Below are 26369 nucleotides of genomic sequence, written 5' to 3' on the forward strand. Positions count from 1 at the left end.
GGATTGTAGAGACATAACAAGTGGCTTTGTAACTACTTTAATAGTGCTAAATATTAGCATTGTGAAAATTAAAAAAAATATTTACTGCATGCATGTATGTATTGTGACAGTGCTTAGTCCTGCCACTGTGTTATTATAGGGAAACATGACACAGGGTTTGCACTAATGCAGAGTGCAGGGCTCCAGAGTGTTGTATCTGAGTGGAGGGGATGGTTTGCAGCTTTATCAGGGTCTGGAGTAGGGATGAGCCCGATGTTTGAGTCAAACGTAAGTTCGACTTGAACATTAGGTGTTCGCCTGTTCGATGAATAGTGGACAATTTGGGGTGTTCTGCCCCAGGGAACATGTATCGGAAGCAGTAATTTTCATAATGTTTAAAGTGAAACAATAAAAGTGAAATATTCCTTTAAAAACGGCATGGGATTCCCCAACAGTCCATTACCAGGCCCTTTGGGTCTGGTATGAATATTAAGGGGAAAAATGAACCAAAAAAAAAAAAATAGATAAAAAAAAAAAATGGCGTGGGGGTCCCCCTCAAAATCCATACCAGACCCTTATTCGAGCACGCAACCTTGCAGGCTGCAGGAAAAAATAGGGGACGAGAGAGTGCCCCCCCTCCTGAACCGTACCAGGCCACATGCCCTCAACATTGGGAGGATGCTTTGGGGTAGCCCCCAAAACACCTTGTCCCCATGTTGATGAGGACAAGGGCCTCATCCCCACAAACCCTTGGCCGGTGGTTGTGGGGGTCTGCGGGCGGGGGGCTTATCGGAATGTGGATACCCCCTTTAACAAGGGGACCCCCAAATCCTGCCCCCCTGTGTAAAATGGCAAGGGGGTACTTGTACCCCTACCATTTCACAAAAAAACTGTCAAAAATGTTAAAAATGACAAGAGACAGTTTTTGACAATTCCTTTATTTAAAGTCTTCTTTTTTCCATCTTCCATCTTCCTTCGGTTTTTTCCTCAATCTTCTTCTTCCTCCGTTCCTCTGCTTCTTTCTCCAGTGTTCTTCTTCTCTTCATCTTCTTCTCTTCTTCTTTTTATCTTCATCTTCTTCTCTTCATCTTCTTATTATGCCGCTCTGCATCCATGATTGGATGGGAGGCTCCCGCTGTGTGACGCTTCTCTCTTCATCTTTTTCTCTTTATCGTCTTCTTTTCAACTTCTTGTCTTCATCTTCTTGTCTTCATCTTATTTTCAGGCCGCTCCGCATCCATGATGGCATGGAGGGAGGCTCCCACTGTGTGACCCTTCTCGTCTTCTGACTGTTCTTAAATAGCGGAGGGCGGGGCCACCCGGTGACCCCGCCCCCCTCTGACGCACGGGGACTTGACGGGGACTTCCCTGTGGCATTCCCCATGATGGGGAAGTCCCTGTCAAGTCCCCGTGCATCAGAGGGGGGCGGGGTCACCGGGTGGCTCCACCCCCCGTTATTTAAGAACTGTCAGAAGCGGAGAAGCGTCACACAGTGGGAGCCTCCCACTATGCCATCATGGATGAGGAGCGGCCCGTAAAGAAAATGAAGACAAGAAGATGAAGAGAAGAAGATGAAGAGAAAAAGATGAAGAGAAAAAGATGAAGAGAGAAGCGTCACACAGCGGGAACCTCTCATCCAATCATGGATGCAGAGTGGCCCGAAAGGAAGATGAAGAGAAGACGATGAAGAAAAGAAGACGAAGAGAAGAAGATGACGAGAAGAAGATGCCGCAGAGGGAGATGCCGGACGAGAACACCGGAGAAAGAAGCAGAGGATCGGAGGAAGAAGAAGATGGAGGAAGAAACCGAAGAAAGATAGAAGAAAGAAGATAGAAGATGGAAAAAAGAAGACTTCAAATAAAGGAATAGTCAAAAACTGTCTCTTGTCATTTTTAACATTTTTGACAGTTTTTTTGTGAAATGGTAGGGGTACAAGTAGCCCCTTACCATTTCCCACAGGGTGGGGCTGGGATCTGGGGGTCCCCTTGTTAAAGGGGGCTTCCAGATTCTGATAAGCCCCCGCCCGCAGACCCCCACAACCACCGGCCAAGGGTTGTGAGGATGAGGCCCTTGTCCTTATCAACATGGGGACAAGGTGTTTTGGGGGGCTACCCCAAAGCACCCTCCCAATGTTGAGGGCATGTGGCCTGGTATGGTTCAGAAGGGGGGGCGCTCTCTTGTCCCCCCCTCTTTTGCTGCGGTCTGCCAGGTTGCATGCTCGGATAAGGGTCTGGTATGGATTTTTTAACCACTTGCCGCCCGCCCTATTACAAAATGACGGCAGCAAAGTGGTTTGATACTTCTGACCGGACGTCATATGACGTGATCAGGATATCGAGCCGCTGCACGCCCCCGGGGGTCAGTCTGACACCCCGCAACACCGATGTAGGTAAAGAGTCTCTGACAGAGACTCTTTACCACGTGATCAGCCGTGTCCAATCACGGCTGATCACGATGTAAGTAGGAAGAGCCGGTGATCGGCATTTCCTCACTCGCCTCTGGCAGACACGAGTAGAGGAGAGCCGATCGGCTGCTCTCCTGACAGGGGGGGGTCTGTGCTGATTGTTTATCAGCACAGCCCGCTCATTGGTGCCACCTCATTGGTGCCGCCGTATCAGTGCCCATCAGTGAGAGAGAAAACTTACTTATTTTCGGTCTTACAAAATTTTCGGTCTTTTTTTATTTGTTTAGCAAAAAATAAAAACCGCAGAGGTGATCAAATACCACCAAAGGAAAGCTCTATTTGTAGGAGCAAAATGATAAAAATTTAGTTTGGGTACAGTGTAGCATGACCACGCAATTGTCATTCAAACTGCGACAGCGCTGAAAGCTGAAAATTGGTCTGGGCAGGAGGGTGTCTAAGTGGCTCATATTGAAGTGTTTAATTTTGGTGCGGGGTTCCCCATAAAATCCATACCAGACCTGAAGGGTCTGGTATGAATTTTGAGGGGGACCCCTACGTCATTTTTTTTTTAATTTTGGCGCAGAGTTCCCCTTAATATCCATACCAGACCTGAAGGGCCTGGTATGGAATTTAGGGGGACCCCCACGCCAGTTTTTTTTTTTTTTTTGATTCGGGGTTCCCCTGTGGGGAAATCCCATGCAGTTTTTAAATTCATTAATAGCAGCGAATAGTTTTAAATAACTTTTTTCCTTTGAAATGTCATTTTGCTGTCAGATTGTTCCAAACACGGGAAACATGCGCCCCTTTACAGGCATACTATAGACACCCCCCAGGTACGAAATTTAAAGGAATATTACACTTTTATTCATTTCATTCATTTATTTATTTTAAAATCACTGCTCCCGAAAAAACGTCCGTTTTTAAAACTTTTTTTTGCATTGATACATGTGCCCTGGGGCAGGACCCGGGTCCCCAATCCCTTTTTAGGACAATACCATGCAAATTAGCCTTTAAAATGAGCACTTTTGATTTCAAACGTTCGAGTCTCATAAACTTCAATGGGGTTCTAACGTTCGTGTGAAGTTTTGGTCTGTTCGCAAGTTCTGGTGCGAACTGAACCGGGGGGGGGGGGGGTGTTCGGCTCATCCCTACTCATGACACATCACAGGAAGCACCCTCATGGCTAACAGAGGACAGAATTAGAATTAGACTTGGGAAACTTAACATTAATAAATCACAGGGACCAGATGGCTTGCACCCGAGGGTACTTAGGGAACTCAGTCAAGTAATTGCCAGACCATTGTTCCTAATTTTTACTGACAGTCTACTGACTGGAATGGTACCAGCAGATTGGAGAAAAGCAAATATAGCACCAATAATTAAAAAGTGCCCAAAATACACCTATGGGAATTACAGTCCAGTTAGCCTAACATTAATAGTATGTAAACTCTTGGAAGGGATGATAAGGGACTATATACAAGATTTTAGTAATAAAAACTGTATCATTAGCATGGATTCATGAAGAATCATTCTTGCCAAACCAATCTATTAACCTTCTATGAGGTGAATTTCCATCTAGATAAAGAAAGGCCTGTAGGCGTGGTATATCTGCATTTTGCAAAAGCATTTGACAGTTCCCCATAAATGTTTACTGTACAAAATAAGGTCCGTTGGCATGGACCATAGGGTGAGTACATGGATTGAAAACCGCCTACAAGGGCGAGTTCAGAGAGTGGTGATAAAGGGTGAATACTTGGAATGGTCAGGGATGGGTAGTGCCGATCAGTGGCATCTCCTCACAGGGGACAGCTAGGAATGTAATCAGGTCACTGATGATCAGTGCCCTGATTACAATATTGTAAAATATTGTCACAAATCAGTGCCCACCATTGCCCACCAATGCCAGCTATCAGTGCCCATCAGTTGCAGCAATCAGTGCCCATTAGCGATACCAGTCAGTGATGCCTATCAGTGCTGCCCATCAATACCCATCACTGCTGTCAATCAATGCCCATCAGTAATGCCTATCAGTGTCGCCCATCAGTGCCACCCACCAATGCCCATCAGTGCCCATCAGTACCGCCTATCCATGCTGCCTCATCAGTGCCCATCAGTGCCTCTCATCAATGCCCATCTTTGCCCATCAGTACCTCCTATCCATGCTGCCTATCAGTGCCCACCAGTGCCGCCTATCAGTGCCCACCAGTGCCGACTATTAGTGCCCATAAGTGCCACCTAACAGTGCCCATCAGTGCCGCCTATCAGTGCTCATCAGTGCCACCTATCAGTGCCCATAAGTGCGGGATATTAGTGCCTCCTCATCAGTGCCACCTAATAAGTGCCCATAAGTGCCACCTCATCAATGCCCACCAGTTCAGCCTATCAGTGCCCATCAGTGCGGGATATTAGTGCCTCCTCATCAGTGCCACCTAATCAGTGCCCATAATTGCCACCTCATCAATGCCCACCAGTTCAGCCTATCAGTGCCCATCAGTGCTGCCTAATCAGTACACATCAGTGAACTGATAAAATAACTTAGTTATAAAATTTACTGACAGAAAAAAAGTAAAAAAACATTTTTTTTTTCAAAATTTTTGGTCTTTTTTTTGTAAAAAAAAAAAAAAAAAAACAGCAGTGATTAAATACCACCAAAAGAAAGCTCTATTTTTGTGAAAAAAATGACAAAAAATGTGTTTGGGTACAGTGTAGCATGACCGCGCAATTGTCATTCAAAGTGCAACATTGCTGGAAGCTGAAAAATGTCTTGGGCAGGAAGGGGGTGGAAGTGCCCTGTAGGCAAGTGGTTAAGGAGGGAGAATATAACTGATCTCTTAATTTTATTGTTCATGCCTCGAACATTCCAGGTGAAGGGTTTCAAAGAGGCCATAGATCATGCAAGAAAAATTATGAGGCTCCAGGGTTCTCTGCGTCAATACCACAGCTTATATCTATGCATGAAAAGTGTAGAGGAAGAACACTCAGTAATATTCTATTTAGTTTACTGTACCATTTGTCTCCGATCTGTACAGTGTACCTACATGTCTCTAACCAATAGAAAATACAATTCCCCTCCCTGCCCTGTCCCCAACTTGTGCGGGCATAATACCCAACCTGCCAACTTAGGAAAAACATTGTCCAACCTGTGAAGGAAATACATAGAAACCATTGTGTGCATGGTACAGAATGAAGTACCTGTAAGCATTTCCCAGTTGTGAATAAAAAGGATATGAAGTTTTTCTCACAGGTATGGAAATTCATTGAAATGAAAGGGCTGCCCTACAAGCAATGCATGGGAACATGTAAAAAAAAATACATGGAACCAACATGCTAGACTGCACTGTAATGGTGTAAACCTGACATGAGAGTAAGCATTGGCTGATATATTCTGTATGATTTTTTATTGATTAGATAAATTGGAGGATCTATCTGGATCAGTGGGGCTGATGGATCCAACTGAAAGTTGATAAGTGATTACATAGCCTTGAAAGGGCAAAAAGAACTATATTTTCCCCAATTAAAATAGGTTCATCATATAAAAAAATAAAAAGAAATAAAAAGAAAAGAAAACACAGTGCATGTGATATATATTTATTTTTTATTAGACATTTAACATTTTCATAGCTAAATGATATTCCACATCAGGGGACTTCCAATTCAGGGTTTACATCCAGTCATTTTACATTTTAGTTTTTCCAGCGCAATCCCGGCCGCAGTCTTGGCTACATCCTTAAGCGTATCCAAGAAGAGACCTCTTTTTACTTCTTCCTCTGTCATTTCCCCTCCATTGTCTTCATCAGCACCTCTCCTGTGAGAAGACATAGTTATTGTTACATAAAACAACATTGATTATTACACAAAAACTGTATTTCACTGGGACCAAAAATGTGTATTTTTAGGCCACATTGACTATTATTCTATGACCACATTAACATGCTAAAGGAATACTACACAAAACTTGAATCCCTTATTGAATAGCCAGTGGAATCATTTAGATGTGTTGTTCGCTATGGCACAGCACTTTCCCATCAGTAAGTGGACATAGCTAAATCTGGCCATGCACCACTATAATTTCATTCATGTGGAAATTCAGAAAAATCATTCACCAGTCCCAACAGTTATTTGCTTTTTCATTGGTTCAGACATGGCCCCCCCTCTACCTCAGTGTATACAGGCATACCCCACTTGTAAGTACACAATGGGGTTTATTTACTAAAGCTGGAAAGTGCAAAATCAGGCTCACTTCTGCTTAGAAACCAAATAGCTTCATAGGCGTGCCCAGTCTATTTCAAAGCTCAAACACACATGTATATATATACACATACACACTATATTGTCAAAAGTATTGGGATGCCTGCCTTTACACGCACATGAACTTTAATGGCATTCCAGTCTTAGTCCGTAGGGTTTAATATTGATTTTTGCCCACCCTTTGCAACTAGAACAACTTCAACTCTTCTGGGAAGGCTGTCCTCAAGGTTTAGGAGTGTGTCTATGGGAATGTTTGACCATTCTTCCAGAAGAGCATTTATGAGGTCAGGCACTGATGTTGGATGAGAAGGCCTGGCTCACAGTCATTCTAAAGGTGTTCTATGGAGTTAAGGTCAGGACTCTGTGCAGGCCAGTCAGGTTCCTCCACCCCAAACTCGCTCATTCATGTCTTTATGGACCTTGGTTTGTGCAGTTGTCCAAATAATTTGATGGAGGGGGGATTATGGTGTGGGGTTGTTTTTCAGGGCTTGGGCTTGGCCCCTTAGTTCCAGTGAAGGGAACTCTTAAGGTATCAGCATACCAAGACATTTTGGACAATTTGATGCTCCCAACATTGTGGGAACAGTTTGGGGGTGGCTCTTTCCTGTTCCAACATGACTGCGCACCAGTGCACAAAGCAAGATCCATAAAGACATGGATGAGCAAGGGCGGTGGAAAAATACCTTCAAGTGCAAAAATGCACATTATAATAGTAACTAAAACATATAAAATTAAGTGTAACAATCTAAAAAATAAAAATTCCAAAGTGCTATAATGGAGGGAACCTCCCAACTAAAAAGTTGTTGCACTTGAAGTGAATCTGTATAGCAAATATCTATAGGAGGGGTTTCCACAATCCCTGCTAAGTTTAATTTTATACAGTATGTCTTAAATTCAGTTTGATGTGTATCATATGTGAAGTTGTGTATCAGAGACCGGTATTGTGGTAATATTGAAGTTTATTGAGATTTCCATACATTAGAGGGTTCCTCCATTACTGTTAAGTTTTTGATTAGTAAGTTAGCACTGCACTTTTTTTTTTGTGGAGTAGGAACACATAACAGTGCTTAGCGGCAAGCATTTTACTGACACTTTTTAATTTTACCTCCAGTAGTTTATTGTATATAGTAGTGAGGTGATTACCTATTATACTAAAGATTGGCATGTGCCATTAATAAACATCAACAGATTTCAGTTGTGCCCAACCAGGCCAGCCCTCCATGGACAATTAGCCTGGCTGCTGAGTTAATCTCCCCATCCCTGAACGCACTGCACTGATAGACACTGACAGGCAGCACTAATTGGCACTGATAGGCGGCACTGATTGGCAGCACTGATAGGTGCCACTGATTGACAGCACTGATGGCCACCGATAGGCGGCACTGATGGCCACTGATAGGTGGCACTGATTGGTCGCACTGATGGCACTAATAGGCACTGTTTGGTGGCACTGATAGGCATCAATGATTGGCACTGATAGGTGGCACTGATTGGCACTAATAGAAAGCACTGATTGGCAGCACTGTTGGGCGGCACTGATAGGCAGCACTGATGGGCCCTGATTGGCATTGATAGGTGGTACTGATTGGCAGCACTAATGGCACTGATAGGCTGCACTGATTGGCACTAATAGGTAGCACTGATTGGCAGCATTTGGTGGCACTGATTGGCAGCACTGATGGGCATTAATTGGCAGCACTGATGGGCACTGAAAGGCAGCACTTATAGTCAACACCGATGAGCACTGATAGGTGGCACTGATGGGCATTGATAGGCAGCACTTATGAGCACTGATTGGCAGCACTGATTGGCACTGATAGGCAGTGCTGATGGGCACTGGTGGGAACTGACAGGTGGCACTGATTGGAAGCACTGATTGGCACTGATAGGTGGCACTGATTGTCACTGATAGGAGGCACTGTTTGGCACTGACAGGTGGCACTGATTGTCACTGACTGGCACTGACATGTGATACTGATTGGCACTGACAGGTGGCACTGACTGAAGGGCAGCACTGATGGGACGGATGGGTGGCATTGGTTGGCACTAAAAGGTGGCATTGATTGGCACTGACAGGTGGCACTTATTGTCACTGACTGGTACTGACAGGAAGCACTGACAGGTGGCACTGATTGGATGCACTGATTGGGACTGACAGGTGACGCTGATTGTCACTGACTGGCACTGACAAGCGGCACTGGCACTGATTGGCACTGATAGGTGGCACTGATTGGAAGCACTGACAGAGGAGATTACATTGAGCAGATATTGGGGTTTATAAGATCCGCTCAGTGTTTGACACTGTCATGTATTGTAACTGCAGGCAGGGAGAGAGAGGAGCTGTCAGAGTCCAGCAGTGATGTCGGGGGTGGGCGGGACTGAGCAGCTATTGAACACCAGCCAATTATTGGGCTGCTTAAGAATGGGGGGAGCCACAAGCATGTAGTGGCCCGCCCAAACCCTATCCTATTGGCTGGTGTTCGATAGCTGCTCAGTCCCGCCCAACCCGGACATCCCTGCTGAATTCTGACAGCTCCTCTCTCTCCCTGCATGCAGTTACAATACATGACAGTGTCACACACTGAGCGGATCGTACAAGCCCCAATATCTGCAGTGCTCAATGTGATATTGTCTCAGCGCGGGCTACACATTGCTTGGATCTGGATGCAGCATTTCACAGCAACCCAGGCAGATCTCAGGAGACAGCCGGCATGGGACTACACAAACACTGCATGGGTGATTAGGGTGTGCCCAGGCACACTCGGCACACCCCGTGCGCACGCCTATGATGAGCTTCCAGGTTTTATAGCCAAAGCTTAACTGAACAATCTGGGGTTCGAAGCTAATTGGTTTCTATGCAGAAGTGAGCCTTATTTGGTACTTTCCAGCTTTAGTAAATAAACCCCATTGTGTACTTAAAAGTGGGGTATGCCTGTAGATCTTAAATTATCCAGATAAAGCAAGACGGTCTTAACCAACCACATCACATACAATGTTTTGTTTTCCTTAGGTTTATGTGGTATTGCTGGGATGCTTGATGGGTCTCGGACTGATTGGAGCTCCGAACACCACCAAAAGGTTCTGTTACACTGACTATGAAGGTGACGGGAGATAATTAATAGCATCTCTGTTCACCCAGCGGGGACCTCGGTCATTCTTGATCTTTAGAGAATGTTGTTATTTAAGCTTGTAATTGATGTTGGAGGACTTATATTCTGTATTTTGTATGTACTGTATTCCATTTGGATTATTGTTCCAGTTGTATTCTTCTTTTTGAAAATTAATAAAAGATTGAAAGTGAAATCATTTATCAGAACATTCAATCTTGCCATTGTTGAGTCAACATTTTTTTTTTACAAAAGACCTCCAGACCTACTACTTGGATGGAATCTCAGGTATATTAAAATGTTTTTTTTGTGCTTTAGCACTTGCTCTTTACAATGTTAGCAATTTTTTCCAAACAAAAATCACATTCATGGTTAGAATTTCACTCACTCAACCAAAATTTTCCATCCTGTTTCAGTAAATTTTCTCACCATTATGGCCAAAAACATTCATCAGTTTGAACCCACTAGCCATTAGCAAATCAAACGAAACTTCTAAAAATGAAAAATCTTCTGACAAAATTCTACCAGTGTATGGCCGGCTTAATAGGATACATGTAGAGGGGATTTCAAGATAACCTTATCCTTACTCAATTAGGAACTTTTCTCCACATATGGTGGACTTGCTCAATAGTGTGGCACTTCTGGGAAGAAATATTTCAGATGATCTCAGAACTAATGATCTCTGTGGTCCCCTTCTTAGCTCTCCTAAACTTCAAACCTCCAGGCCTTTCCAAGATCAAATTCAAATTACTTGATAAAGGCAATAAGAGTATTGACGACTCGTCTCCAAATAGCATAAAGTAGAAGGAAAAAATGCCCCCTCGGGACTTTAACACAGTTCAAAATATTTAACACATTTATTGATATAGAAAAGATATATACTTTATTGTACAAAAAAATGTAAAAATCATCATGTTAATAATAAAATCTTTTTTACAGTAATAGCTCTGACTAAGCCATAAACATCCCCATATTGGAATATTATATCCATCCACAAATGTATAATATCAATCATAAAACAATACATAGAACAGCCTCTATTATGTATGCATTTTTTATGATTAATGTTGTATATTTTTAAATGGATATATTATTCCAAGAGCTATTATATAGGATTCTAATATTCACATGATGATTTTAGATTTTTTTGTACAATAAAGTATATATTTTTTCTACATCAATAAATGTTGTAGTATAGTGTAGTATATTTTGAACTGTGTTAAAGTCCAGAGGGGGCATTTTTTCCTTCTACTTTATGCTATTTGGAGATGAGCTGTCAATACTCTTATTGCCTTTATCAAGTAATTTGAATTTAATCTTGGAAAAGCCTGGAGGTTTGAGGTTCAGGAGTGCATATTGAGCTAAGAAAGGGACCACAGAGACCATCAGTTCTGAGATCATCTGAAATAGTTTGTTCCTAGAAGTGCCATACTATTGGGCAAGTCCACCACATGTGGAAAAACGTTCCTAACTGAGTAAGGTTAGGGATATCTTGTAATCCCCTCTAAATGTATCCTTTTAAGCGGGCCATACACTGGTAGAATTTTGTTAGAAGATTTTAATTTTCAAAATCATCATGTGAATATTAAAATCCTACAAAACAGCTCTGACTAAGTCATAAACATTAGACATGTGCACACTGAAATATTTTGTTTTGGAATTTTGTTTTCGTCCGAAAAATAAATGTACTTAGTTACTCCCGAAATTTGTTTTTATTTATTTTGTTTCGTTAAAAAATGCATTCGTCCGAAAATCCGAAATAATTAAGGTCGAATCTGTCATTGAAGGCTTATGGTGTCTGTCAAATGTTCTAAGAAGATTTGACGGAGCAGCTAAACTGTACGACGCCGCAATCATACATTTAGGGTCAAATGTTCCGCCTACAAGCTATAGTAGAATTCTAATGTTGTATGACACTAGTAATAATGATATTTACTAATTATTATTACAAGTCTACCAACATTAGAATTCTTCTATAGCCTATGGGCGGAGCATTTGACCATAAATGTCCACTCGCGGCGACTGCTTCGTCAGATCTTTATGTCAAATCTTTTCTCTCTATGTCGAATAATCTTGGACTAATAGAGTTAGGTTAGGCACATTCAACCTTTTTTGCTATTGTCTCTATAATGTCAAATCTTTTCTCTCTATGTCAAATCTTTTCTCTCTATGTCAAATCTTTTCTCTCTATGTAGAATAATCTTGGACTAATAGAGCTAAGGTTAGGCACATTCGACCACAGGTTCGATGGACACAGATTGCTATTGTCAGCGTCATGTAGAATCTCCTATCTATATCGAACTGTTGTTGCAACGAAAACGAAAATAAAGCATTTGTTTATGTCGGATCTTTCGGTTTTCGGATTCTGCACGTTAGTTATCGTTTGTTGAAACGATAACGAAAATACCCGAAATTCGGACGAAAATGCATTCGGACGAAAACTAATGCACATGTCTAAGAAACATGATCCCCCATATTGGAAAAATATACCTATCCAAAAATATATACTATCATTCATAAAAAATGCATACACAATAAATAAATATAACAGGGGCTGTTATATGTATTTTTTATGATTCATATCATATATTATTGGATGCATATATTATTCCAATATGGGAATCATGTGGCTTAGTCAGAGTTATTATATAAGATTTTAATATTCACATGACGATTTTAGAATTTTTGGACAATAAAGTATATCTCTCTCTTTTCTATATCAATAAATGTTTTAAACTGCGTTAAAGTCCCGAGGGGGCATTTTTTCCCTCTAGTTCAAATTGCTTTTTCATGTTTTTACAGCAACCAAACAATTGCTAAAGCTTAGAAAATAATCCACTTTTTCTTTGGCCAAAACCAAGTCAAGAATCAACTTTGTGCTGCATGAAAAAAATAGATGTTATCTTTGTGTTATCTTCTGGTGGGATTTTAGCTGGACCTTTTGATCCCCTGAATGGTGGTGCACCATTGGTATATACTTATCCTGTTCTTCTCACCTTCCTCCCACCCCTGATTGCCCTCCCCCTCTTTCTCCTTCTCCGTTCCTCCCTTACCCTTCATTGTTACACATTCTCTGCCATACTCTTGCCTTTACCACACCTTGACCCTTTAAAGATGTTGGGCATCTCCCAAGACATTCAAAGTAAATCTCTCACATTGGTGACTCCACTCTGTCCTTGTACAGTGTTAAGATTATTTGTCTCCATCTGTATTATTGTATGAGACCCATCATACCCAAATTTATGGATTTTAATATCACATGCATAATGTAAATGACCTTTGTACTCTCAAATACTGTAATTTTGTAACACTGATTGTTTGAAAATATCAATCTACACATGGAACAAGAAAAAAAATTGCCCTTCAATAAGGGAACACGTAACACAGTGCCTTTGTTTCCTATCCCCCAGTGGCACACCACCAATAGTGCGGCACAGTGCTTTCAAACTAAACCCACTCATCAGCTCACTCAGTCCTAATTCAGACCTTAATTACCACACAAATCCCTCCTAAAATCTTGCCAAACCCACCAGTTAACCTCCCCACATTCACCTGCTGCCGAATTAGTCTCGGCACTCACATCTCCCCACGGTTAATGCTGGATAATATGCTCTCTCCTGTCTGTATATAGTATAGCAATGAAGATCTCTCCACCCCGGGGATTGTACTGTAGGTCAGGTTGACTTGGGACTCTCCACTGTCATCCTTTATATGCCAGATAAACATCTTTAAAGAGCCACTGAGGATTTTTAAGCATGTGCATACAGATGAAGGAAAACTTCAAATAATTTTAAAAGCTCTGGTGAGATGGCTCCTGTGCAGCAAGGGTTCTTTCCCTTGGCACCAAAGATTGCTCAAGCTATTGAAAAAAAGAGAGGAGCATTAGACCAACAAAAGATAGCACAGCTCTGACACACAGCACAGGTCTTGTGAACATCTCATCAATTAAAAACACAATTATCTTACTGGGACAGTAAGTGAGGAGAAATCTTTTGACTGGGACAACAATAAATACCTGACAGAGTTTCTAATTCTAGGAATATAGAATGGAGAACCAGATCAAAATTGGAAAAAAAAAATTCTAATAAATTAAATTGTTAGTAAACAAGTCATACAAAAATATCCAATGTGTTTTGGGGAACACCAATCCCCCTACATCAGGTCCTAACACAGGATTAACTTTGAATGGACTCACAGAAAACAGTGACCTCACAGATCTATATTAGAACCAATATTAGACTCTCTCAGCAATAGTCATACTTGAGTTCAGCCAAAACTTGTGTCCATCCAAAGTTTACACTTTGCTGAATCCTGATGATGGGGGAGTGGTGTTGTTCCAAAATGTGTTGGATGTTTTTAAATGACCTATTTTCCAACAATTAGAATCAATACTGGGACAGGTTCATCCAGTGCCTAGGTTAAGAACGGGCCCCCTCCTAATATATGCCAAATAGGTGTACCACCTTGTGTCCATTCTTTGCCCCATTGCTTTGGCTGCCGATGGCTGGCATAAAGTGTGCACTGCCCAATGCATGGCCAATCACTTGCTTTCTTGTGGCTAGAAAGTAGTTCCACATGCCTGGTGTGTTTTTGTGTCAGCCATAGGTGAATGGGGTGGATAGAGGTTATGTTGGAGCACAGCTTGACAGCAATAGCTGACAGCAATAGCTATCAGAGCAGCCATGAAGCTGCAAAAACTGGTTGATAACCTCTTATCTGGAGCTTGTGTGGGTGAGGGTATGCCCTCCCCTACTGCTGTGCCCTGAGCAGCTAACCCTCCTGTCCACCCCTTGTCCTGGCCCTGATTACAATTATCTTTGGACTCTTCCATCTTTTTTGGCCTAGTGCTCCTTTCTGTTTTGCAATTGTTTGAACAATAAATACTCCCATTGACAGCACACTCCACTGTCACCACTTACACCTTGGGGCCACCACTCAGTCAGCCCATCCTCTTGCCTGGTCTGTCAGTTGCTGCCAGAAAGAGATGGGCGGTGCTGAGATGTTGGTGTAGCCGTAGCCACTGTTACCTGCAGGAGTTTGTTTGAGGAACAGTTGCAATGTTGGCTACAGGGGTCTGAATGGGAACTGCTGCCATGGCTCTTCTCCTGATCACACTGTCATTGGTAAGATGTGGTGCCATTAATTGTAAAAGGCACCCTCATGCACCTTCCAATGGATCTGCTTAGCAGTACAACATGCAGTAATGGACAAACTTCCATATACCATTTTTAGACAGTAGACACTATGTTGTGCAAGTGATAAGGTTTGTTATGGAGACATTTAATTGAATGGCACTGCATCACACTAACGTATGTAATGTTTTGCAAGACATTTTGATTAAATGTGAAATATTGCAATGCACATTGTGGTGATAGTCCATAACTGTCATGCACATGTGTTGTGGAACCATTGGCTGCAGAAGATGGAAAGGTACTGAGCTGGGTTTGAGGACTAAGCAAAGACCCGCAGGTCAGTACTCCAGCCATATGCTGCTCTCTGTGTATGGGAAGGTGCCATGAGTCTCCCCTCTTTTCAACACTGCCCCCCCCCCTTCATTATTGTGCCTGCACATCCACTCTGAACACTGTTCCTGCATCCATCACCCCCACCCTCACACCTGTACACTTAACCAAACTCCTTCCATGCTCACATCATCACATCTAACCTCACCTGTAATAATTTAAGTAGGTTTCAGGGTCTCTTTAGAAGGGGACAGCCAATCAAATTTTTCTTTTGGTTTGTTTTAAACAGGAAAGAATTAGAAACTCTGCTGCCCAGCAACTGCTGTCACATTGTTGCTCTATGTGCAGAGATCAATACCGGTTCTAATATAGATCTGTGAGGTCAATGTTTTTCCAAGTCCATCAAAGATTTATTCTATGTTGAACCCTGATGAAGGGGGAGTGTTGTTGTTCCTGAAACATGCTGTCTGTTTTTTTTGTTTTTTTTTGTGACCCATTCACTAACAATCAAATTTGTCTAATGCCCCGTACACACGGTCGGATTTTCCGACGGAAAATGTGTGATAGGACCTTGTTGTGGGAAATTCCGACTATGTGTAGGCTCCATCACACATTTTCCATCGAAATTTTTCCGACACACAAAGTTTGAGAGCAGGATATAAAATTTTCCGACAACAAAATCCGTTGTCGGAAATTCCGATCGCATGTACACAAATCCGACGGACAAAGTGCCACGCATGCTCAGAATAAATACAGAGATGAAAGCTATTGGCCACTGCCCCGTTTATAGTCCCGACGTACGTGTTTTACGTCACCGCGTTTAGAACGATGGGATTTTCCAACAACTTTGTGTGACCGTGTGTATGCAAGACAAGTTTGAGCCAACATCCGTCGGAAAAATCCTAGGATTTTGTTGTCGGAATGTCCGAATAAAGTCCGACCGTGTGTACGGGGCATAAGACTTTATTACTCCAGTTTTGGTCTGGGGCTCCTTTCTGTATTTCTAGGATTAGAAACTCTTCCAGGTTTTTCTTGTTGTCCCAATAGAAAAGATTGGCCCTCACTTGCTGTCCCAGTAATATAAATGTGTTTTTAAAATAAAAGTCATTGATGAGATGGCCACAATCCTCATATATGTATTTTACCTATATGCTTAGCCGTTTGTCCAGAGTAGGCCTTAAAAGTCTATAGTTATTTAAAAAAAATAGCTATTATACATACTTACTCTTGCTCACAAAAAGATAAGGTGATGGTCCCAAGAAAGAAAAGGAGTAAGAGGGATTTCTTCAAGGTGAACATTTTTGAGCTCTGTGGATAATTTGGATTAATGGAAAGAAGACACAATGGAAAAGATAACTTGAAAATAACATGAGGCATCCTAATGTTAGGCACACATAAAACGGTTGTTCTAATACAGGCATGAGCCCATGGTTCGACTCGAACATTGGGTGTTGGTTTGTTCTAAAACAAACTGAACATATAAGGTGTTCATGGAACATTAGAGCACCACGGAACGCCCCATAATGCACGGCGAGATCGCTGTGCATTGCTGTATGATGATTGGCCACACCCCACACCCCCCACACTATATAAGGCTGCTTACATAGCGGTGAGTTAGATTAAGCAGGCAGGATATATATATATATATATATATATACACAACACAAGTATCTTTGAGGAGTTACAGTGTTGTGGCACCACCACCACCCAAGGCCCAATTTTTCTGCCCCTGTTTAACAGGGACGCATACTTACAATTCTTGATATAATATTTCACATCAGGGCCCGTTCCTGCGCCCAACAAGTGTAACTGTGAGGGCTTACAGTGTTCTGGTACCACCAACACCTAAGGCCCAATTTTCTGCAGGGTATATAGGGCATGCCATATAGTATATATACTGCTCTTCAGAGTATATAGTGCCTGGTGGACCCCCACGTCATTTTTTTTTTATTTGGGTGTGGGGTTTCCCTTAATATCCATACCAGACCTGAAGGGCCTGGTATAGATTTTGGGGGGGGGGGACATCCACACCATATTTTTTTTGGTATTTTTGGTATTTTTTTATCTATATTGCCGGGATCCGACAATACATTACAGCCACGAGTAGTTTTGAATGACATATTTTTTCCTTTAGAAATGTAATTTTGTTGTGGCACTGTTATAAACATGGGAAAGTTGCGCTACTTTACAGGCATACTAAGGACACCCACCAGGCATGATATTTTATTTTTATTGTTTCACTTTAAGCATTATTGAAATCACTGCTCCCGAAAAAATGGCCATTTTTAAAACTTTATTTTTGCATTGATACATGTCCCCTTGGGCAGGACCCAGGTCCCCAAACACTTTTTATGGCAAAAACTTGCATATAAGCCTTTAAAATTAGCACTTGTGAGTTGTCACATTTGTGTCCCATAGACTTTAACGGTGTTTGCGTGTTCAAACAAATTTTTTGCCTGTTCGCATGTTCTGCTGCAAACTGAACCAGGGAGTGTTCCGGTCATCCCTATTCCAATACCATAAAAGGTCCAATGTTTGTTTGCTCTAACCCAACACAAAAGATCCAGTACACCTGACACCCATTATGGGCAGGTTAAGTGTTTTTTAATTACATGGATTTGCTTGATGCTTTCCAGACTTTACTTGTTCTGGTTTCTCATGGATAAAACAATGATTAAGGGGCCCTGATCTATTGTGTTCCTCAGTCCCACAAAAGGAAGAGCACAGCAGGTTCTTAGATGTCATTGGAGCTGGTTCACAAGTACCAAAGTTCAAACCTCCATTGTTTATGGTTTCCAGGGATGTCTACCTTAAATGAGGATGCTTGTTGCATCACCTGTACTATCCACGCTAGTCCTCACTCAATCATTGCTAAAGGATGTTGGTTATTGTAAAAAAATGCAAAGCATGTTAGATTGAAAATATTTTTTTTATTTATTTACTAACTATACTAATGGTTTCTAGAGGGTTTTTCTTGTATGAATGAGAAGAGTCCCCAGATAATGGTCTCTGTGATTTAATTTGTTCCAGGTTTTTAGAGAAGGTGAATGAGGCTTTTGGGATTATGTGTAAATAAATAATCATTATAAGAAATATAACTTATTAATGTTAGCTTTCTACTGTATTATTTCCTAATAAAGATAAGTTATTTAGGAATTGGAGTTTAATAAAAGTTTTACCAAAATTGAAAAAACAAAAAGGCACCACAATGCTCCTTTCAGGACACAAAATAAAACATTGACTGGTTCACTTCATAATGTTTTTAACAAGCTTACAATTAGGATTGAGAAATATGTACAATATCTGGTTTGTTTCTAGGTTAGCCACCTCTGGAATCAATTAGAATTTTCACATTCATTGTGCAAAATAAGCCATTATGAGAAAAATGATATGAGGAACCTTGCTATCATTTATAATCAAAGTAAAACATAGGAGTCAGTTAAACTTTACTTGAAAACTGAATGCCAAGAATGATTTCCTTATAAATAATTATAATAGGATTAACCACTTGCTGCCTGCCATATAGCAATATGACATCGGCAAAGTGGTTTAGTTATCTTGATCAGACCTCATATGACGTGATCAGGATAACAAGCCAGTGCACACCCGCGGGGGCGCGCAGTGTGGCGATCAGAGGTGCTATGTGTCAGTCTGACACACCGTAACTCCGATCGTGGTATGGAGCCTCTGACGGAGGCTTCTTACCACGTGATCAGCTGTGACCAATCACAGCTGATCATCGTGTGAACCAGGAAGTGCCAGTTAAATGGCTTTCCTCGGTTCATGCCGACAGGGAGTGCCAATCGGTGGCTCTCCCTGTCAGAGGGGGGGTCTGCGCTGATAATCAGCACATTGATTATCAGTGCAGCCCCCTTTAGAGGTACCCATCAGCTGCCAATCACTGCCCATCAGCTGCCAGCCTGTGCTCCATAAAGAACACCTGCACAGGCGGCACAGTGGTGTAGTGGGTAGCACTCTTACCTAGCAGTAAAAAGGGTCACTTTGCATGTTCTCCCTGTGCCTGCGTGGGTTCCCTCCGGGTACTCCGGTTTCCTCCCACACTCCAAAGACATACTGGTAGGTTAATTGGCTTCTGTCCACAATTGGCCCTAGTATATCAATGTGAGTTGGGGACCTTGGATTGTGGGCTCCTTGAGGGTAGGGACCAATGTGAGTGTGCAATGTACGTGTGGAGCACCCTGTGTAAATTGACAGCACTATATGGGTACCTTAACCACTTGAGCCCCGGACCATTATGCTGCCTAAGGACCAGAGGTCTTTTTCCAATTTGGCACTGCGTCGCTTTAACTGCTAATTGCGCGGTCATGCAATGCTGTACCCAAACGAAATTTGCGTCCTTTTCTTCCCACAAATAGAGCTTTCTTTTGATGGTATTTGATCACCTCTGCAGTTTTTATTTTTTGCGCTATAAACGGAAAAAGACCGAAAATTTTGAAAAAAATGATATTTTCTACTTTTTGTTATAAAAAAAATCCAATAAACTCAATTTTAGTCATACATTTAGGCCAAAATGTATTCGGCCACATGTCTTTGGTAAAAAAAATGTCAATAAGCGTATATTTATTGGTTTGCGCAAAAGTTATAGCGTCTACAAACTAGGGTACATTTTCTGGAATTTACACAGCTTTTAGTTTATGACTGCCTATGTCATTTCTTGAGGTGCTAAAATAGCAGGGCAGTACAAAACCCCCCCAAATGACCCCATTTTGGAAAGTAGACACCCCAAGGAAATTGCTGATAGGCATGTTGAACCCATTGAATATTTATTTTTTTTGTCCCAAGTGATTGAATAATGACAAAAAAAAAAATATTTACAAAAAGTTGTCACTAAATGATATATTGCTCACACAGGCCATGGGCCTATATGGAATTGCACCCCAAAATATATTCAGCTACTTCTCCTGAGTACGGGGATACCACATGTGTGGGACTTTTTGGGAGCCTAGCCGCGTATGGGACCCCGAAAACCAATCACCGCCTTCAGGATTTCTAAGGGTGTAACTTTTTGATTTCACTCTTCACTGCCTATCACAGTTTCGGAGGCCATGGAATGCCCAGGTGGCACAACCCCCCCCCAAATGACCCCATTTTGGAAAGTAGACACCCCAAGCTATTTGCTGAGAGGCATATTGAGTCCATGGAATATTTTATATTTTGACACAAGTTGCGGGAAAGTGACACTTTTTTTTTTTTTTGCACAAAGTTGTCACTAAATGATATATTGCTCACACAGGCCATGGGCATATGTGGAATTGCACCCCAAAATACATTTAGCTGCTTCTCCTGAGTATAGGGATACCACATGTGTGGGACTTTTTGGGAGCCTAGCCGCGTACGGGGCCCCGAAAACCAATCACCGCCTTCAGCGTTTTTAAGGGCGTGAATTTTTGATTTTACTCTTCACTGCCTAACACCGTTTCGGAGGCCATGGAATGCCCAGGTGGCACAAAACCCCCCCAAATGACCCCATTTTGGAAAGTAGACACCCCAAGCTATTTGCTGAGAGGCATGGTGAGTATTTTGCAGCTCTCATTTGTTTTTGAAAATGAAGAAAGACAAGAAAAAACTTTTTTTTTTTTTCTTTTTTCAAATTTCAAAACTTTGTGACAAAAAGTGAGGTCTGCAAAATACTCACTATACCTCTCAGCAAATAGCTTGGGGTGTCTACTTTCCAAAATGGGGTCATTTGGGGGGGTTTTGTGCCACCTGGGCATTCCATGGCCTCCGAAACTGTGATAGGCAGTGAAGAGTGAAATCAAAAATTCACGCCCTTAGAAAGCCTGAAGGCGGTGCTTGGTTTTCGGGGTCCCGTACACGGCTAGGCTCCCAAAAAGTCTCACACATGTGGTATCCCCGTACTCAGGAGAAGCAGCAGAATGTATTTTGGGGTGTAATTTCACATATTCCCATGGCATGTTTGAGCAATATATCATTTAGTGACAACTTTGTGCAAAAAAAAAAAAAAAAAATTTGTCTCTTTCCCGCAACTTGTGTCGCAATATAAAATATTCCATGGACTCGACATGCCTCTCAGCAAATAGCTTGGGGTGTCTACTTTCCAAAATGGGGTCATTTGGGGGGGGTTTTGAACTGTCCTGGCATTTTATGCACAACATTTAGAAGCTTATGTCACACATCACCCACTCTTCTAACCACTTGAAGACAAAGCCCTTTCTGACACTTATTTTTTACATGAAAAAGTTTTTTTTTTTTTGCAAGAAAATTACTTTGAACCCCCAAACATTATATATTTTTTTAAAGCAAATGCCCTACAGATTAAAATGGTGGGTGTTTCATTTTTTTTTTTCACACAGTATTTGCGCAGCGATTTTTCAAACGCATTTTTTGGGGAAAAAACACACTTTTTTAAATTTTAATGCACTAAAACACACTATATTGCCCAAATGTTTGATGAAATAAAAAAGATGATCTTAGACCGAGTACATGGATACCAAACATGACATGCTTTACAATTGCGCACAAACGTGCAGTGGCAACAAAATAAATACATTTTTAAAAGCCTTTAAAAGCCTTTACAGGTTACCACTTTAGATTTGCAGAGGAGGTCTACTGCAAAAATTACTGTCCTCGATCTGACCTTCGCGGCGATACCTCACATGCATGGTGCAATTGCTGTTTACATTTGACGACAGACCGCCGCTTGCGTTCACCTTAGCGCAAGAGCAGGGGGCGACAGGGGTGCTTTTTTTTTTTTTTTTTTTTTCTTTATTATTTTTTTGCTTTTTTATCTTATTTTTAAACTGTTCCTTTCATTTTTTTTTTTTTTAAATCATTTTTATTGTTATCTCGGGGAATGTAAATATCCCCTATGATAGCAATAGGTAGTGACAGGTACTCTTTTTTGAAAAAATTGGGGTCTATTAGACCCTAGATCTCTCCTCTGCCTTCAAAGCATCTGACCACACCAAGATCGGTGTGATAAAATGCTTCCCCAATTTCCCAATGGCGCTATTTACATCCGGCGAAATCTAAGTCATAAAATGCTCGTAGCGTCCGGTTTCTTAGGCCATAGAGATGTTTGGAGCCACTCTTGACTCTGATCAGCTCTATGGTCAGCTGGCTGAATCACCGGCTGCATTCTCAGGTTCCCTGTTGAGACAGGAGAGCCAGAGAAAAACACGGAAGACGGTGGGGGGGGGGGCATTCCCTCCCACGGCTTGTAAAGGCAGTCTAGAGGCTAATTAGCCGCTAGGATTGCTTTTACATGAAAGCCGACCGCTGGCTGAAAAGAATGATACCAAGATGATACCTAAACCTGCAGGCATCATTCTGGTATAACCACTCAAAGTTGTGAATGGCGTACCTGAAGACAAAAAAATGGTTAACAATAAAGCACAGTAAACAGTAAAGTATAAATAATTACATACCTGAAAAACAAACATGATAAAACATAATAACAATAACAATAACAATAAAACACTGCAGAATAGAATACAGTAAAAAAAGAGCAGAACAATAGAGAGAGAGAATAGAGAGAGAGAACAATAAAACGACAACTATTTTTTTTTATTTTATATATATATATTTTTTTTTTTACACTTTTTTTGTAACTAACTTTTATAACGGTAACCGGTTCCAGGTTCGGGTCTCTCAAAATGCGATGGCATCTTGGGAGACCCTGTGAAAGTGTGCCTAGTCTGTGCAATGCTGTACCCTACGCTAATACTCAACTAGTGTATGGTAGCGTTCAAAACATTCACCAATGCAAAGACCAGGATTGTCAGGACAGGAGGGACAATAATAGCGGGTGTCACGCCTATATCCGCGTTTGCTGCAGACACAACATCTTTTTGGGGGGTTCGTTGGGTAGGGGTACTCGGGAGCACATAAAAATGCCTCTCATGCAGCCGACTGCATTTGGTTGGGGATGTGAATGGGGGAAGTACGGGCGCTGCAGAAGTGGTGGGTTCCCAATTAGGATTGGCGAATGCAGCAGGAAGGGCACTATGGGCACGACGGGCCTGTGTTTGTCTTTTTGGTGGCAGCGGGACACTACTTGTGCTTGCCACCTCACCAGCTTCAACTGCACTTATGGGACTCGCCACGTCACCAAGTGTTACTGCAGCGCTGGTTTGACTACGACCGGGGTGTACTAGGCCGCTGGTGCTTGCCAGTTCAATAAAAAGCTTCCAAAAAAACTGTTAGCGATCGCAGGGATCAGGTCTGACTCTGCGAACGCTGCAGTTATGCGTTTAGTGTTTTGTAAGTGTCAGTGATCGATCGATACTGCACTTGGGTGGGCTGGACTGGGCCGGGCGGAGGGGCAAAACGCAGGTGCTAGCAGGTATCTGGGCTGATCCCGCTAACACTGCGTTTGTGGGAACCCTAAACTGCTGGGGACGCTAGTATAGATCTGATCGGATCAGATATTGATCCGTTCAGATACTATACCACTAAAAGAGGCGTATGCTGCGTGCGTGGGTGTTAGTGGTACTGGCGCTAACCTGACGCTGCCTGGGGCCGGTGCTTGCTAGTTCACCAAAATGCTACCAAAAAAACTGTTAGCGATCGCAGGGATCAGGCCTGACTCTGCGAACGCTGCAGTTATGCGTTTAGTGCCTTGTAAGTGACAGTGATCGATCGATACTGCACTTGGGTGGGCTGGGCTGGGCCGGGCGGAGGGGCACAACGCAGGTGCTAGCAGGTATCTGGGCTGATCCCGCTAACACTGCGTTTTTGGGAACCCTAAACTGCTGGGGACGCTAATATAGATCTGATCGGATCAGATATTGATCCGATCAGATACTATACCACTAAGGGAGGTGTACGGTGCGTGCGTGGGTGTTAGCGCTACTGGCGCTAACCTGACGCTGCCTGGTGCTTGCTTGCCAGTTCACCAAAATGCTACCAAAAAAACTGTTAGCGATCGTAGGGATCAGGCCTGACTCTGCGAACGCTGCAGTTATGCGTTTAGTGTTTTGTAAGTGACAGTGATCGATCGATACTGCACTTGGGTGGGCTGGGCGGAGGGGCAAAACGCAGGTGCTAGCGGGTATCTGGGCTGATCCCGCTAACACTGTGTTTTTGGGAACCCTAAACTGCTGGGGACGCCAGTATAGATCTGATCGGATCAGATATTGATCCGATCAGATACTATACCACTAAGGGAGGCGCATGCTGCGTGCGTGGGTGTTAGCGGTACTGGCGCTAATCTGACGCTGCCTGGGGCGACGCATATCACCGCCGGGCGATCAGGGGGCTAAACCTTTATTCGGTAATAAACGGCGGGTGCCCTGACACTATAAAAAATAAACGAACTAACCTGCGTCACCCGTAACGGTTATACGGTGATCAGTGGTGAAAGGGTTAACTAGGGGGCAATCAAGGGGTTAAAACATTTATTAGGTAGTATATGGGGGTCCCTGTCACTATAAAACGCTGACGGCGAACCTAAATATTTACCTCACTAACTAGCGTCACCAGTGACACTAATACAGCGATCAGAAAAATGATCGCTTAGCGACACTGGCGATGGGGGGTGATCAAGGGGTTAAAACTTTATTGGGGGGGTTAGGGGGGTATCCTAGACCTAAAGGGGGGTAATACTCACTGTCCCAACACTGTAACTGTCACAAACTGACACTATGCAGTAATCAGAAAAAAAAAAAAAAAAACCTGCTGGTGTCAGTTTGTGACAGGGGGGGGGGGGTGATTGGGGGGGTGATCGGGGGGCGATCGGGGGGGGGGATCGGGGTGTTTTGTATGCCTGGCATGTTCTACTGTGTGTGTGTGTGTTGTGCACTCACATTGATGTCTTCTCCCCTCGGCGCTGGAACGGAAACTACCGAGCCGAGGGGAGATGACATCATTTCCTTTGCTGCTGTTTAGCATACAGCAGCAAAGGAGTGTTCCCATTGGCCGGCGGCGATCGCGAGGGGGGGGCCACGAACGGATGGCCTCCCCCTCATCTCGGATCGCCGGGGAACAGAACGGGACCGCTTCGGGCACCGGGGGGGGTCCGATCGGACCCCCCACCCGCGAGAGGCAAATCACGTACATGTACGTGATTTTGCCTGCCCGTGCCGCCTTGCCGACGTAAATCGGCGTTAGGCGGTCCTTAAGTGGTTAAATAAAAAATAGGGATAATTGTAGACATGCACCCACACTCTCTCAGGTTAAACTGGATGGACTGGTGTCTTTATTCAACCTTACTAACTATGTAACTATGTAGTCTGTCAGTAACCTGCCAATCAGTGCCCCATCAGCAATGCCTGTCAGTGTCCTTCAGATGCCACTCAGTAATGCCTGTCAGTGCTGCCTATCCAGTGCCATCTCTCAGTGCCCATCAGTGCCACCTTTTAGCATACCTCCCAAGTTTTTGGGATGGGAATGAGGGACACCTATCAGCAAAAGTATGCAGGCATAGAACACACCCCCTGCTACGCCCCCTTAAAGGAGAATTATACAAGAAAACAAGATTGGTTAAACCCACAAGGGCTTTTTTACCATTACTATTCCTTTGTATTGGCTTTTGGAATTTACAAATGCAGCAATTTAGAAATTGAGTGACAGGTTTAGTACTGGGAAACACTTTGTGATAGATAAAAAGTGCATTTTATGTACATCTATATAGATCAGATCAAAATGAGGGACAAATGAGGAGGAATGAGGGACAGGGGGACATTGCTCCAAATCAGGGACAGTCCCTCCAAATCAGGGACAGTTGGGAGCTATGTATTAGTGCTGCTTATCAGTGCCCATTAGTTTTTTTTTTCAAAAATGTTGGTCTTTTTAAGTTTGTTTAGCAAAAAATAAAAACCCCAGTGGTGATCAAATACCACCAAAAGAATGCTGTATTTGTGGAAAGGAAATTATAAAAATGTAGTTTGGGCACAGTGTTGTATGACCGCGCCATTGTCATTCAAAGTGCAACAGCGCTGAAAGTTGAAAAATGTCCTGGGCAGGAAGAGGCGAAAGTGCCCGATATTGAAGTGGTTAATAATAAAATAATTATCCAGTATCTACTTACCGGATAGTTCAGTTGGTGCTGAGAATGTAGACAGCTGGAACACTTTGGTGAATGTCTATACTACGAAGAACGGGGTTGGCTTATATAATCAAAGAAAAACAAGTTGAGTACACAGAAATTTTAAATAAAGTTTGTCTTAAACGTCACATTTTTCTTAG

General features: G+C 42.6%; 1 long non-coding RNA gene across 1 annotated transcript; it reads right to left on the bottom strand.

The window, feature by feature from the left end:
- Nucleotides 1-5955: 5955 nt before the first annotated feature.
- LOC141104667 (uncharacterized) lies at nt 5956-26314 on the bottom strand. The gene is made up of 3 exons (XR_012235493.1): nt 26212-26314; nt 13291-13597; nt 5956-6188 (listed from the first exon to the last, which is right to left on the bottom strand). It is a non-coding gene; the product is annotated as an uncharacterized lncRNA (long non-coding RNA).
- Between the last annotated feature and the right edge of the window lie 55 nt (nt 26315-26369).

The sequence above is a fragment of the Aquarana catesbeiana genome, linkage group LG08, assembly GCF_042186555.1.
Source record: "Aquarana catesbeiana isolate 2022-GZ linkage group LG08, ASM4218655v1, whole genome shotgun sequence".
Lineage (NCBI taxonomy): Eukaryota > Metazoa > Chordata > Amphibia > Anura > Ranidae > Aquarana > Aquarana catesbeiana.